Raw genomic sequence first — 11999 nt, 5'->3', positions numbered from 1 at the left:
TTTGCTAAGGCTCTCCAGTCATAGCTATGTGCATACCTACAATCTGGAATTGGGACTTAAGAAAAAAAAAATCAGGGTTAGTGGAATCCATCTGGAAAAAAAAAAAACTGGGCCAGGAAGTTGATGCTTCTAATATTTGGGCACTGGTTTAGTAGGGAGGAAACTTTTTTTTTTTCAATTGCCCATTTCTGTTGTGCTGATGCACAATGATGGGGGGATGACTTTTCAGGTGCATTTCAAAGCCTGAAGTAGCAAGAAAGGAAGAGGAAAACAATGCTTGAAATGCCCCCCAAAAGTGTAGAAATGATTGCTGATTACTTCATTATTGTCACTAAGGAGAAGCAGAGACACGGCAGGCATTAGGAAAAACAAAGTGGTTAGAAAAATTGGCATGTTCGTTATTCTGCTTTATGTCTGAGTTTTCTTCAAAGCTGGGGCCAACCCATGTTATATAGCCCTGTCTCCTCCCATCTTCCTGCCTGCACTCATTCTGATTCTGCTGTCCTCACACAAGCAGGGTCCCCATTACAAACAATGAGCTTCTTTTGCATCCTTATTGAAGGACTGAGGCCTATTGCATGCACATTTTTAGATTCCAGACTTTTAAAATTCAACCCCAATGCAGCAGTTTACAGGAATGGCATTTTAAAATTCATACTTGATGTTCACATTCACACTCAAATTTGCCAGAGCATAATCATGTACTCAAAGACAACAGGAAAAATTTACTCTTTCCAAAGGTAATTAACCATAAAAATTCAAATAGCATACACCCAAGCAAAGGCTTTTACTGCCAAAAAAATAAAACCACTCAGCACTCACAAAATATTTGACATCTTCAAGGTCCTTTATTAATTGAATTGAATAAGAAATGAATGTGTGTATTTGAAAACTGAGAAAACAATAGTTCCTGGAACACACAGAGTCATTTGGTCAGCAAAACTCCTGTTTGCCATTTACTTGTGGCTTGTTGCTGGTATGGGATTGTATGTTAATAAATAGCCAGCTAATTGGAAATTATCCACATTATGGTTCAAAGTGCATGATACATTGGATTAAATAAAAAACTTTAAAAAATAATTTTTGTTGTTAGCTTTTGGTTCTATACATTACCCAGATTTCCCTTTTTAATTTCTTCCCTTTCCTGTTCCTACAGTCCTATCCCTTATAAGAAAGAATTTGTAAAGGGAGAGAAAAAGAGGAAGAAGATAAAAAAATTCATTTAAATATATGAATGAATCAAAAAAAAGTCTGATGTCAAATGCAGTATTTCATACCTGTGAACCCCCAACCTCTACAGAGGTGTAGTGGAAGGCCTGTTCTCATCTTTGGGGCCAATTTTTTTCTTTATAATTTAATAACATTCAGTTTTGATTCTTTTGTGGTGGTGGTTCTTTTCATTTACATTGTTGTTGTCAGTGTGTGTATATTGTTTTCCTGTCTCTGCTTTAAGTAAAGGCCTCTTTTAGCCTGTTTTTTGGAGCAGACATTTTTCACCAGGACAGACATCTATCATTTCCACAAATCCCTGCTCCACCCTTCACTGTATCGTGGAGGTGACTCTGGACTTCTGAAGGCAGTATCAATGAAGTACAGACTGGAAAAGCTCTGAGTAGGGTCATACAGACAGAGAGAATAGGGTACAGCCTACTCTCTCAGTACCACCCAGCCTAGCTATGTATGGAGAGACTCATCACCAGAAAGCTGACTAGTAGAGATGGATTCTTGGGCCATAGTGACCCACCAAACAGATAAAAACAGTCATTCATAAATCTCAGGTCAGAATGTTATTAAAGCAACAGAGTCTTGTTTTTCTCAAAAAGACAAGGGAAGAAACAGCTTACAGAGAATTTGAAAACAGAAATGAATTTTCTAACACAAGGGTTAAGGGAAACCATCATTTGAGAGTAACTTGCCTTCATGGTTCTGATTCTTTCCCAGAATGTCACTGTCAATACCTGCTGCCTGACAAGCTTCTTTAACATCAGAGAACATCTGTACATTTATGCTTTTCCCTAGCTGCTATGATTTCATTTCCAGGCCATCATTTGTGTCTGGTGTTGAGTGAGGAATCCAGAATTTCTAGACAGAGGATAAGGGAAGTTTGAGGATAAAAGGACTATAATATATCTTTCTTCTCTCCTGACCTAAAAATCGATCTTCCCTGTTAGCTAAATAGAAATGGCTACTATTGCTGGAGTCATAAAAGAATTGTTAGACTCTGCAGGAACATCTGGAATCCATGTTAAGAGTTCTGCTGGTAGTCCCCACCACAATGAAAAAGCCACATGGCAAAAATGCTTCCCAATTTCAAGGGATATAGAGGGAAGGGGTATGTCTCTCTTCCACACTTTGGAAATGTAGTTGCTGAAAACTGGCAAATCAAGATGAATAAGGAACACCTCAATTGGTTCAGGATAATGAATATTGGCTTTGATCACTGACTAATGCATTCAAACTTCTTTAAGTTAAAAAAAAAGACAGAACATATGGTGCTAGTTATTAGTACATTCATGCTTTGTATATTCAGTAAGATACTGCCACTCCCAGGGTGACTTACTAGATTTTAAAAATTGTACTTTAATTTTTCAGCAAGACATACATTATGCAGTCAATATATTTCCTTACTTTTATTGCCACTATCTCATAGTAATAGCACCATTTGATGCCAGGTGGGCAGAATCTAAAATGTGAAATATATGTTGCCAGAAATGAATTCCTCAAGTTAGGAAGTTTATCTACATTGACAAACTGACTTGCTTTAAAAAATAACATATTAAACAAGAACAAAGAAATATGAGGGACCTTTTTCATAATTCACCTGAATAGAATGTATCTGTGACCAAGGCTAAGGTGAGAGGTATGAACCATGAGGAAGAGCAGGTCAGAATGTGGAGCCAGGAACACTGATTTCCCATGGATGGGGGAAAGTAATTTCTTCTTTGTGACATGCTTTGGTTGCTCCAGGATGTAAAATCAGGATCACTCCTACCTTTATTTCAAGGAAGCTGCCAATTACTCCTTGAGGATAACAGTGCTATTGAAATACCAAGTACTATTATCACTGTCACCATTACATGAGCTAAGCTGGTTCAAGTCCAGCAGGGCGGCTGTCCTGGAAGATGACTGGCATGACCCAGTTAACTGATGAGGACAATAATCTTAGTCTTTATACAGTGACAAATAAAAAGAAAGAAATTCACTAAGCCACAAGGGATTCCTAGCTACAGAATCAAGAAAATAAAAAAAAAACCTTCAGGACAGGGTTCTTTATAGTATGTATACCCAACAATTAAATTATAAATTGAAAAGTAAAAAAAATGCAATCAGTCAGATGATTGTTTTGTATATAAGATGCCAAAGAATTGGTTTGACCAATCTTTTTTTTTTTAATTGAGTGATTAAAAAAGAAACTGAAATAACAGCATGAGTCAATTATTTCTGTGTCATGTTGACACAGAGGTACAAATTCCTATGAAACTAAAAAGGTGTGTAACATTTTTTGGAACTTGAATAGTACTCAGCATTGTGCCCTGAACCTTGAAGACTCTCAATAAAATTTTTATTGATGACCACAATGATGGAATCATGGTAGAAAAATTCTTTAGCCAGAACTGCTCCTAAACTTTCCTAAAATAATGCTAGCTCACATTTATCCAGTATTTTTAGGGTTTACAAAGCACTTTGCTCACAACAACCCTGGGGTATTGTACTGCAAATATTATCTGCCTTTTGCAGATGAGGAAACTGAGGCTTATAGAGATTAAATGACTACTTGCCTGGAGTTATAAAGCTGGTAAGTATCAAAGCCAAGTCTCAAACCCAGAATGTCTGCCTCTAAGACCAGTGCCTTTTCCACAATACCAAGATAACTCCTAAGGATTTAAAGCCTCTTTTTAACTGCTAACCGATCTCTGGGAAAGGAGTTTCCAGAACCAACAATCTTGACCGCCAGGGAACACTTCTTTACATGTAGCTTAAATTCCTTCTGCTACAATTTACGCACATTCTCTCTTGGATGGTTTGTTTGCTTTCTGTGTTTTGGTTTCAAGAAATATTTTACTGGTTTTGTGAGTTGTTTGACTAAGTACTCTGATGCTTGAGGGAGTTCCAATTTTAATCTAAACTGTGTGCTCATCATGTCCCTTCTTTAGCTGCCAGACTAGTCTTTTTGGGAATCTGGCCCAGGCTCAGTCTGAACATGGATCTTCAAAGAACATAGCCTTAGAGTGTAAGCTACTGTGAATGAGGGGTCACATCTTTTTGAAATGAACTGCCTGCAGCCTAACTCATTTTGGACCCCTGCATAAATAGTGAAGGATCATCTTGATACTTTAGTTAGAAAGCTATTTGGAGACAAGGCTTTTTGTCTGTTCAGTATTCTATAAAATGCTGGAGTGCCAACAGTGCCTAAAACTAGTAGGAATTCCACGTGTATTACACAAAGCTACAGTTCCTTCTGACTATATGCTCTGTGAATATTCCATAAACACTTGTTGATTTATTGACTCTCAGTACCCCAACAACATTATTTCTCTTCCTCTGCCTCTCTCCCCCCCTCTCCCTCTCTCCCTCTCTCTCTCTTTTTTACTTCTTCCCCCTCCCTCCATCCTCCCTTTTTATCAATGTTATTTAAGTACCAGACGACATTTACATGGTGGGAGACGAACACAGTAAAAACTTATCCCTGGGGCCCTGGCAAAGCAAAATCCATCCAAATACTATGTATTCTTCTTAAAAGAGACGGGTGGGTAGCAAAAAGGTATTCTTATTTTTTCTATAGTCTCAGGAATTTTGACACTGTAACTGTAAACTTAAAAAAGCTTGTCACTGATGCCCTATCACCAGGCAAATGTGAAAGTCTCATTAGAGAGGGGATGTTTTAATTCAAGAGAAGCAGAAACTTCCAGACACATAAAGATAAGAATCATGGGGAATCTTAGTCCCCTATTGAGATATATACTCAGGGTAGAGAGAATGGTTTTTTTTTTTGGTCAGGGTCCTGAAACCTAGATGGTACTGATAACATTTATATATTCCTCCATCAGTTTAGAAATAATGGAACCTAGCACCTAATTAGCAAGAATAATTAGTTAAAATATGTGAAGCTACCAGATGTTTTCATTCCTCCCTACTAGCCATATCCCATATGAGGTCTTCTATGGCCACTCTGCCTACTATTACCTACCCCAGCAGGGCCTAGCAATATTCTAGGGTCTTTACCTAGAAGGGCCTGAATTCCTGGATTTCTGTCTCTCGACCTAAATAGGATCATGTACTGTAGCCTCTCCCTCATCCTACGTGGTGCTTGCCCTTGGGATATTTTCTGAAGCGTTCCCTGGATAGAAAGAAGAATAAGTATTTATATAGTACTTTCAGGAACTGTGCTAAATGCTTTTTTTAAAAAAATAAATACTGTATCATAACAACCCTGTGAGTTTGTTGCTACTATTTATTATACACATTTTACAGTTGAGGAAACTGAAGCAAACAGAGGTTGTGGACTTACCCAGTCTCCCACACGTAAATGTCTGAAGCCGAATTTGAACTTGGGTCTTCCTGACTCCAGGCCCAGCATTCTACCTACTGGGCCACTGGATGTCAAAATAATTTGTTTTTGCTCTGGCTACCTTGGTATAACCTGATTCCCAGGTCAAGGAATCAACATGACAACTGAAAGTGCTCATTCTCAAAAAAACAAAATAAAACCCAAACCCTGCTTTTCTATAGTTTAGTAAGGACAACTTGCCTACTTCACTGAGAACTGATTTTAATGGAAAAAAGAATCACTTGTCGTCCAATGGAAGTAAGCAAGCAACTCAGTCATGTAAAGGAGATTTATTTATTTATTTATTTTTTGGTTATCCCTAGAATCTAACATGGTGCCTCGCACAGTGTAGGTTCTTTCAAATGTTTGATGATTGATGTGATATACCCAACAGAGGATAGAAGAAAAATTTTATCAGTTCTTCAGCCTACAAAGCTAATGTTCTTTCAAAAGGTATTACATGATTTCTTTAGGCTTAGCATCTTTTCCCTTAAACATTAGAAGCTCATGTTTACAAGTTACAAAATATTTTCTTCACAAAACCCTGTGAATTATGTAGATGTAACCTACTGCCTGCTAGTACAAGGCTATTAATGCTGGTAGACCATGTCTAGGAACAACAACAATTAAAAAAAATACTGGATAAGCCCCACAAATGTTACCCACAGTCAAGAAATGAAACTCTAGGTTTACATAGCCTTGGTTCAGTTTCATAAATTACTCTTTGGTTTATGCCTCTACCAAGGGTTTTCCCTACAATATTCAAATTTGACTGACAATTAGGTATCCACCAAAAAAAAATTGAAAAAGGCAAAAGGCCCTCAGTTCTCATGTATTCAGGCTAGCAAAACACCCATTATAGTATTGTATATAGTGCAGGTTTATGTCTAGCCATGACTTAATCAATCTTTCTCAGATACAATGTTAAAAGGAAAAGGCAAGCTTCTACCTTATCAGATTGATACCATCCCTGTCTGAATAAAGGTCTTATTCATGTTTACCATATTGATAAGGTGTTAACCTTGACAAGGGGTTAACCTTATAAGGGCTTAACTTTATTGAGGAGACACAAGAACATGCATTTTCTACATGTTCCTAGTCCCATTTTACAGGTGAGAAAAATGAACTAATAACTTCTCAGTAAGTATTCAAACTCAAGTTTTCTTACGAAATCTAGTGTTTACCTTATAAAGGAGTGTGGAAGCAAATTTGAGGTGCTACAACTGTGTACTAACTCAGAGGTCAAAGATCAAGGTCAATAATAATAATAATAATAATAATAATAATAACTAGAATTTGTGTAGTGTTTTAAAGTTTGAAAAGGATTTTACAAATATTTAATTTCATCTTCACGACAACCCTGGCATGTAGGTGCTATTATTAATTCCCCTCCCTTTTTTTAGAGCTCAGGAAACTAAGGCAGACAGAGGTTAAGTGACTTGTGTAGGGTCACACAGCTAGTAAATGTCTGAGGTCAAATTTGAACTCAGATCTTGATTACAAATCTAGTGCTCTATCCACTGGGCCACCTAGCTTCCTCTAAGTTAAATAAGGCTTTAAGGTTTGCCAAGGACTTTACATATGTTACCTCCTTTGAGAACATGGAACTAAAGATCAGGGATTTAAATCCTCTAAGATTTCAATAAGCTCTATCAGCTGATTCAGCCATTCCTCCTGGGCTAATATTAAATTGAGGAGTCTAAATTCACATAATGGATTAGGAGCAATATAAGAAGGTATACTGAGACATAGATTAGAACTGGTAAAATGGAAAGACTATCAAATGAGATATTTATAAAGCATTTAGCACAGTATGTGGTGCACAGTGGGCACTCTATAAATGCTTATTGCCTTCCTTTCACTTTCCCTTATGGGAAAACAATGGATGAGAGGAACAATGTTTTTTATTTTGATTATTGTTGTTGTTGTTTGTGACCATACTCACCATCAGGTAAACATTTAAGAGGTTTACAGAACTGAAAAATTTATGTTTCGAGACATAATTATCAGACTTGAAAACTGGCTCAAGTCCTGACTTTTAGTAAAGGATAAATTGGAAACAGACTGAAAACTGAACTCCTGCCAAAGAGAAATATAAATGTAGGGGTACTGGTATCTTTTCCCCTTCACTTAACCTACTGAGTAGAGCTTGCCTAAGGAAATACATGCTAGAAGACAGAGAAGTACAGTCTCTTGCGCCTTAGGTGGGGCCAGTAACTAGCTAAAACTGTTGACATTCTTGATTGATTTGAATAATGTTTAAGAAAGCTAATTAGGGAGAAATCTGTCGTTTCACAAGCTTCTAAACTAATGGAGAGTGTTCAATCAAGAAAGGAATCAAGGTTTGTGGTCACTATATCTGAATCTAGAGTTTGTGATGGGAACTCTGCTAAAGGAGTAGACTAACCAGGGACCAATCTTTTCTATGGCTAAAAGTCAACAAGATAGGTGGACAAAAGAATAATGACAGTAAGAGGAAGTCTCTGCTTTGGTACTATATTACTGAGTTGGGTTGCACTGCAGGGATAACTGTCTTCCATCAGCCAAGGCGAACCTTTAAGGTTTTTGCCTTTGGCGAAAATGAAACCCAACTATGGAAACCTCAACTGAAGTTTTTTGGATCTTTCTTGGACCGAGAAAACTATTCAGTTCAGTAAGTGAACCAGACCTACGACTCCCTGCTAGGAGCAACTAAAAATATCATTCAAGGTCATTTGCCACAATCTAAAACAAGAGAAAGCCTACATATTTGATACTTCAAGAGGCTAGGATTTAGATCAATCATTGGGAGTGAGTTGTTCATCAGAGAGTTCAAAAAGGGTTTTATTTTATGTTTTATTTTTTATTTTATGTATTATATATATTATTTATTATTTTGTTTATTTTCCATAGAATTTACCTTCTTTACTATTGTGAGTTGTGTGCTTAAAAAAAGGGAGTTAATATCATTGTACCTCTCCAAATTTTCCTAGATTCCCTAATTCTGCCTATGGCCCCGGTGTCAGCAGTCTTCGAAAAAAAAAATCTTACGTACCAAATATGAAAAGAGGCTGATGATAAATAGTTTACATCAGTATACTGTTTTATATACAAAATATAGTATGCACATGTTCTTATTTAAGTTTCATACCATTCTGGTTATTAAAAAAAAACCCCAATAACAGAGGAGGGCCTCCAGAATATTAGAGGAATTCCCTATAAGTCTTGACAGAAAGATATGAACAAGAATTGGACAGGATGATGGGGTATAGTCAGGTCATCATCTACCTTGATGAAAGGAATATCCACCTTCCAGCAAGGAACCATTGAAATACTGGGCTAATAATGATATGAAGTAGGTAGGTCAGGAATTAACTTTTTTAGATGAGGAAGCTGAGGCACTGAGCCAAAGTAACTTGCTCCTGGTCACATAGGAAGCAAGTGGCAGAGATATGGTCAAAACCCAGGTCTTGTGACTTTTTTTGGGGGGGAAGAAGGAGTTTGAGGGAGGTGGTGGGGGTAAGTGACTTGCCCAGGGTCACTTAGCTGGTAAGTGTCAAGTGTCTGAGGCTGGATTTGAACTCAAGTCCTCTTGACTCCAGGACCAGTGCTCTATCCACCATGCCCCCTAGCTGCCCAGGTCTTGTGACTCTTAAATCTTGTGTTCTACTATTGCTGCTTCCTTCCTTCAATTATATTGATCCTTTGGAAGAGATTGCCCAAAGAATGAAGAAAAAACATGTAAAAAATCCCAATGATACACTATGGGACTATACCAAATTAATACAGTCTGAGAGATACACAAAATAATTAGAAAGCCAAAAAAGGCCTGAAATTTAAGAATTGTGAGAATGCTGGCAAGAAAGAGATTTCTATTTCCAGTGAGCATTGCTAAAAATGTCCGGATAAATTTATTTAAACTGTATATGAAGAAGATTCCAGCTACATGATGACATAAAGCCGAATCCCTTCATAGCCCAAACAAGAGGGAAAAAAAAGAGTGGAATGCTAGTCCAAAATGTCCCAGGATGGAAATGACAGTGAGGAAATACCAAGGGAAGCCAGAGCTGCAAATAATCAAACATTCCAAGTCACTAACTGCACTATTTCAGATCTACGTCCAAAAAACGCAGTGCAATAGTGGGAGTAAAGGAGGCAAATCCAGAGGAAAGGGCTGGAGATTTCATTAGGGATGACCATGAAAGGAGACATCACATGCCAATACTCTCTGGATTTTCAGAGCTGAATAAAGACTGAATGATTAAAAAAACTATTTTGTTTATTTTAGGAAAAGGCTGGGAATCATAGAATGTCAAAGCTCAAAGGGCCCTTTGAGTTCATATAATCCACTGTCTCCATTTTGCAGGTAAAGAAATTGAGGCCCAGGACAATTCACTCAGATATAATCATACCTTCTGTGAAAGGTGTGATAACTGAAATCTCATAACTGGTGGTATTAAATAGCTACACTTCTTTTGGACTATTTTATCATTTTCTTATTAGAATGAGTTGGCTTTTCCTTTCTCTCAGGAAAATGAACAGATATATCCTATATCTTTTCCCTGCAGTGCTGTTTCTTGTGTGTCTTTGCACTTTCCTTTACAGGTATAGAATTGATACTTAGCATACCTTGTTTGGGTTAAAAATTTAATCTAATATACCTTTATTAAGTCAAGACAATAAGCATTTATTGAGATCCTGCTATGTGCCAGGTACTGTGCTAAGTGCTGCAGATACAAAGAAAGGTAAAAACAAAACAAAACAAAAACCCCCCCCACAAAAAAAGGTTCTTGCTCCCAAGGAACTCACAGTCCTATGGGGGAGGCAACACACAAGCAATTATGTACAAACAAGATAATAGAAAGGACAAGTTGAAAACGTTGTAGAAGGAAGCCATTAGCAACAAGAAGGATCAGGAAGAGTTTCTTTCAAAAGATGAGATTTTAACTGGAATATGAATGAAGCCAGGGAAGTAAGGAGACAGACATGAGAAGGAGGATAATTCCAGGTGTGGGGGACAGCCAGTGAAAATGCCCAGGGTCAAGAGATGGAAGTCAAGGAAGCTAGTCTCATTGGAACACAGTATATAGAGGAGAGTAAAGTGTAAGAAGACTGGAAAGGTAGGAAGGGATCAAGTTATGAAGTACTTTGAAAGATAAACAGAAGATTTTATATTTGATTCTGAACTACTGGAGTTAATTGATTAAAGGGGTGACTACTAGGTACCAGGCACTGTGTTAGGCACAAGGGATACAAGTAAAGATAAAGACAAAATAATTAGAATGCCAGACAAAGCAGAAAGAGAATGTAGCTGATAAAGAATCTAGAGAGACAAAAACTTAAGGAAGAAAATAATTCCTTGAAAACTAGAACTGGGCAAAAGGAAGCTAATGATGTTCTAAGACACAAAGAAACAATGAAACAAAATCAAAAGAATGAGAAAATAGAAGAGAATGTGAAACATCTCATCAGAAAACAACTGATCTGGAGAACAGATTGAAGAGAAATAATATAAGAATAGTCAGACTGCCTGAAAAGTATGATTAAAAAGGAATCTTGATACATTATTACAAGAAATTATCAAGGAAAATTACCTTTAAGTTCTAGAACAAGAAAGCAAAGCAGAAATAGAAAAATCCAGCAATCATCACCTGAAAGGGATCCCAAGAGGAAAACTTACAGGAACAGGCAAGTTTCAAAGCTCCCAGATTAAGGAGACCATATTGGAAACAACAAGAAAAAAACCAATTTAAATATCATGGAGCTACAATAAGGATTACACAAGACTTAACAGCTACTACATTGAAGGACTGTAGGTCTTGGAATACTACATTTCCTGGAGCAAAAGAGCTGGGGTTAAGACCAAGCATAACTTACCCCACAAAGTACAATCCCAAATGAAAAAAAAAAAGGACATTTAATGAACTGAAAGACTTTCAGGTATCTGTGACAAAAACAGCAGAACTTAAGGGAAAATTTGACATATAACATCCAGGAGAAATATAAAGTAAACATTAAGGACCAATTATAACAGACTCAATAAGGTCAAATTGTTTGATTCTTATACATGAAAATTTTATCAGTTCTTTTATGGCTGTCATTTTTATTTGGGCAGTTTGAAAGAGAGGCTTGGGCTAAGCTAAGTATGATAGGGTGATTCTGAAAAAATAAAACTATGTAGGGAGAGAGAAAAAGGAACAATTGTCTCATATAAATGAGGCCAAAAAAGGAAAAAAAATTGATACAGAAGAAGCTAATAGGGGGGAAGGTGGGTAGTGTCGAAACCTTACTCTCATTGAGAATGGGTTAAAGAGGGACCAACATATATATCTAAAAGAATATAAAAGTCTTCTAAATTCAGAAAGAAAAATGGGGATAAGAAGATAGGGAGAGGGGAGAGGATAAGGGGAGGGAAAGTTAAGGAATAGGAGGGCAAGATAGCAGGTAGAACTAAAGCAAAGGAATGAAGAGG

General features: G+C 37.1%; 1 protein-coding gene across 1 annotated transcript in view; it reads right to left on the bottom strand.

Annotated features, from left to right (window-relative positions):
* Window positions 1-11999, bottom strand: part of AFF3 (AF4/FMR2 family member 3) — a 666987-nt gene that overhangs the window by 67237 nt on the left and 587751 nt on the right. The window lies entirely within an intron of this gene.

Source organism: Vombatus ursinus, unplaced genomic scaffold, assembly GCF_900497805.2.
Source record: "Vombatus ursinus unplaced genomic scaffold, bare-nosed wombat genome assembly UNPS02014877.1, whole genome shotgun sequence".
Classification (NCBI taxonomy): Eukaryota; Metazoa; Chordata; class Mammalia; order Diprotodontia; family Vombatidae; genus Vombatus; species Vombatus ursinus.
The sequence above is the reverse complement of the archived record's forward strand: the minus strand, read 5'-3'. Positions and strand labels throughout refer to the sequence as shown.